The following is a 4,229-nucleotide window of genomic DNA, read 5'->3' as shown; positions in this document are numbered from 1 at the left end:
CAGCCAAAAAGCAGAAAGGGAACTGGCTACCTGCAAAAAGAGTGCATAAATGAGCACGGAAGCAAGACACTGGGCAAAGGCCAGGCTCACTCTCTCTATAAACCCATGCTCATGGGAACTAGCTCACTGTGGAGAGTCCAATCGTACTTCAAGAGAGCAGTGTTAATCCATTTAAGAGAGTAGAGTCCCCAGCATCATCATCTTCCACTTGGCCTCAGTTTTAAAAGCTCTGTCACACTGCGACCAAGTCTTCAAGCACATGACATTTGGAGGGGCAAATTAAATCTAAAACTCAGCAAAGGTGTTGAAAAGCTGTAGCGTCTTCTCTCTCTCTCTCTCTCTCTCTCTCTCTCTCTCTCTCTCTCTCTTTTTCTGTAGAAACTGGTGTTTATTTCCCGTCAACCTCATTTCCATGTTTGTTTCAGAGACCATGGCAAGCAGCTTAAAACCACTCAGTGGTTGTTCCCACCCACTCGGTGGCCTGAGCAGTGGGCACTGCAGACCAGGCTTCAGTGGCGGGCTGAGCACTCCAGTCTTCAGTGGGGAACAGCTGAATAGGCACAGAGGGCACCTGCACGCCTCCGGACCAGTCTGAAACCTCAGGCTGAGTAGCAGTGAACACAGGTGCTGGGGCCATCCATTCACCCTGAAACTCCTCCTTGGTCACAGCTTTTTCAGCGGCAGCCTGCTCTTCTTTTTCAATCTCTTCAGGATCTCTGTAGAATTAGAGATCAGGCATGACCTCCCAGAGGTGTTCACGGGAGATGGTACCACGCATGCGCAGAACCTCCCGGGCCAGCATCCACCACACCCGACCCACTGAGTGGGCTCCCTTGTTGTTGCATGGGAGGGCAATGTCCACATAGCGCAGAGGAGAGTCTGTGTTACGCAGAGCAATGGTAGGCAGGTTCACATAAAATGCCTCTGTGAGAGGCTGGTGGTCAGCCCAAGGATCAGTAACCACCTGAAGCTGTGGTTCCCAGAAGGCTGCCTGGATCTGGTTAGTGAAGGTTCCAGGTGTGAAGCAGCCAGCAACAGGAGTAGCTCCAGTGGCAGCAGCAAACTTCAGCACAGCCCTCTGGCCAGTGTTCCTGGAGGATATCACACTGACATCAGCAGGGTTTTCAATGGCCACAATAGCATGAGTTGCCAACAGAAGCTTCTCCCAAGTCCTCTTCAGATTGATGATGTAGATGCCATCACTTTTCCTTTTGCAGATGCACTGTTCCATCTGGAAGTCAAGGTTGCTGCCACCTAGGTGGGTTCCTGCTGCAAGGAACTTGAGGATGTCCTCCTCCTTCATTTGCAGGACATCAAGGGCTCCGGACATTGTGACAGCTTCCCCTTAAGTTACGCCAGGAATCAAGAACAGTGCCGTATGGACCCCTCGCCAGGTAGCACAGAAAAGAGGCTTCTCTTTTTCATGTTACTTTTCTTTCACCTGCTCTGTTTTTATCTATTGTTTTAATTGAGATTAGGGATATATTAGTAATGTTCATTGACAAAACAAGAAACTATATGGGTAATATAAAACACTGATCATTTTTCTTATAAAAACTTGAAAATTGTGAGTGAATAAGTGATTCAAAAATTAAAGAAAATGCAGGAAAATATCGGTTTACTTGAGCACAATTTTCTAAAAATAATCACATTCATTTGGGGGATACCATGACAAGTAAGAGTGTTTCACATCTCCTAGGCCCCTGAATAAATTGATTTTCCTTTATCGCTTCACACTTTTAAAATTCATCAAAAACTGAGTTTATTAAATCTGGCAAAAAAAAATCCACTAAACTGTGACACTTAATGTATGGTATGTAGATCTAATAGGTCTGAGTGCGTTGTGCTGTAGATTTGCCATTCAGTGTGGAGAGATCCCATCCAAGGTAGAACCCAGAAGAAATTGTGGACAGGGTGGCAATGACCTTCTTCCTCAGTGTTCTGGTCTGTCATATTTGTCAATAGGGTTTTAAACACACACGCAGTAAAAATCTCTGCTACCATTACTATGGTAACTTTAGAGCTCCTTCACCGCTCAACGCCCTGTAGCTTCCTAAATTATTTTGAAAGTTGGAGACTTACTTCCTGAAGAGTCACTTTATCTCTAGGCTGTGAAGTCACTATCACACACATTTGAAGTGGTGCTGAAAGATAGCATCTTAAAATAAAAGGAAATGGGTATTGAACTACTCTCTTGCTATTTTTGTGATCTTAAGCATGTTTCATAAGCCTTTATAACATTGCTAAAGATTTGACATATAGTACAGACTCAAAAATCTTGGTTTTCTTTCCTTAGGAGAAAAAAATAATGGCAAGTTCCTCTTGTGAAGTTCCAAGAGGCCAAACGTGAGGATTCAGTGTTATCAGCCACACATTAAAACCTTGCCTTACCTCTTTTACTTCCTTCCTTCCCAATACAATTGACAAGATCCCAGTCCCAGATGTCCCACAGTTGGGTTTTTTTAATATCTAAACTCAGCTCAATCATGAGGCTTCTTGGCTTTTGAAAGTTGCAAGGACTTTTGAGTCACAGCAGTTAAGGATTAACTACAGGCTTTTGATTTGGAACATGCTATTTTGTATCTCCAGGCTTTAGTTTTCTTCTGTAAGAACAGATTATTAATATCTCGCCATGATGAATAAATGAGATAATATACGGAAACTACCTAGTCTTTTGCGAATCATGTAATAAATCTCTCGATAGATTGTAGCTGCTTATCATCCCAATGTCAATCTAATTCATATTTCCAACCTGAAGACTATAAGATTCATAAGAGTCATTCATCATTTTAGATTCATATTCCCTTAATGCTTACTCCAATCTGTGGAGGATATAGCACACAAATGTGTTAAAGAAAATAAATCCATAAAGATTTGTGTCCCCATTCCATAGCTTACATGTTTCTCTTTTATTTTCTTAATTTTTTGTGCCTTTCATGAGATTCCAAAAACTTATTCCATACCTCTCTACTACTATGCCTCACTGCATGCTGGTGCTTCTGCTTTTTTAGAACAGATTCTTCAAACATTATCCACTATATAATCTACAACTTCTCCCACTGTTTTATACAAATTGAAACCTTGTTTCTCCTATGATACACATTCCTAAAACCTTCCTAGTTGATGTAGTTCCTCCAGAGTAGGATAAGTTGAAGGCCAATCAGGTGGCAATATTCTGATACAGAATGTCATATTAACTGTGTCTGCCCTCAAGAAATGTAAAACTTGTTTCTTTTCTTTTTTTTTTTTTTTTTTTTTTTTGGACAGGCAGAGTAGACAGTGAGAGAGAGAGACAGAGAGAAAGGTCTTCCTTTGTGGTTGGTTCACCCCCCAAGGGCTGCTGCGGCTGGTGCACCGCGCTGATCCGAAGCCAGGAAGGAGCCAGGTGCTTCTCCTAGTCTCCCATGCGGGTGCAGGACCCAAGCACTTGGGCCATCCTCCACTGCCCTCCCGGGCCACAGCAGAGAGCTGGACTGGAAAAGGAGCAACCGGGACAGAATCCAGTGCCCAGACCAGGACTAGAACCTGGGGTGCTAGCGCCACAGATGGAGGATTATCCTATTGAACCATTGCGCTGGCCAAAACTTGTTTCTTGTAAGAGACTGTTGGTTAAGTCTCTTGGGAATGCCAGCTCAATAGTGTCTAGATTTTCAAATCAACACCCCTTTCAAATTCAGCACATTGCCATAGAATGTTAGTTGTAAAAAATGTCCTATTTGTTAGCTTGATGTAAAGTTCATGGGTAACATACAAAAACTAAAATAAAATTTCCAAAAAATTATGTCTACTTCTTATCTGCAATATAAAGGGAAATACAGAGTAACTGATAACAAAATATTGCATTTAATATAAGTTATTCAGGCAATACTAAACAAGAAGCCATGATGATATAGCCTGATATTGAAACTGTTAGTTTAAGAGAAGTGGAAAAAAAAATCCAAAGCTGTCTGTATAACACCTACAGATAAGTACATTTAGAATAAAAAATAGTGTTAGGATAAGTAAAAATAGGCTAAGTATTTTTTCTTCTGTTATGTATTTTATGAGAGAAATAAGAAAATGACTTCAGTTAGCATAGAAATAATAAACCAAGGTAAATTGGATAGTTGCATAGAGTAAATGAGGAGGGTATCCTCACAAATAAACTGGACTTACATGAATGTTAATGTGAAAATAATTATTATGTTATAACACAGAATGAGATAGCAGCAAAGTATCACATAACACAA

The 4,229-nt window shown here is 41.3% G+C and overlaps 1 pseudogene; it reads right to left on the bottom strand.

Annotated features, from left to right (window-relative positions):
- Window positions 1–442: 442 nt before the first annotated feature.
- On the bottom strand, window positions 443–1,356 carry LOC133766341 (small ribosomal subunit protein uS2-like; annotated as a pseudogene).
- Window positions 1,357–4,229: the final 2,873 nt, after the last annotated feature.

The sequence above is a fragment of the Lepus europaeus genome, chromosome 9 (assembly GCF_033115175.1).
Source record: "Lepus europaeus isolate LE1 chromosome 9, mLepTim1.pri, whole genome shotgun sequence".
NCBI lineage: Eukaryota > Metazoa > Chordata > Mammalia > Lagomorpha > Leporidae > Lepus > Lepus europaeus.
The sequence above is the reverse complement of the archived record's forward strand: the minus strand, read 5'-3'. Positions and strand labels throughout refer to the sequence as shown.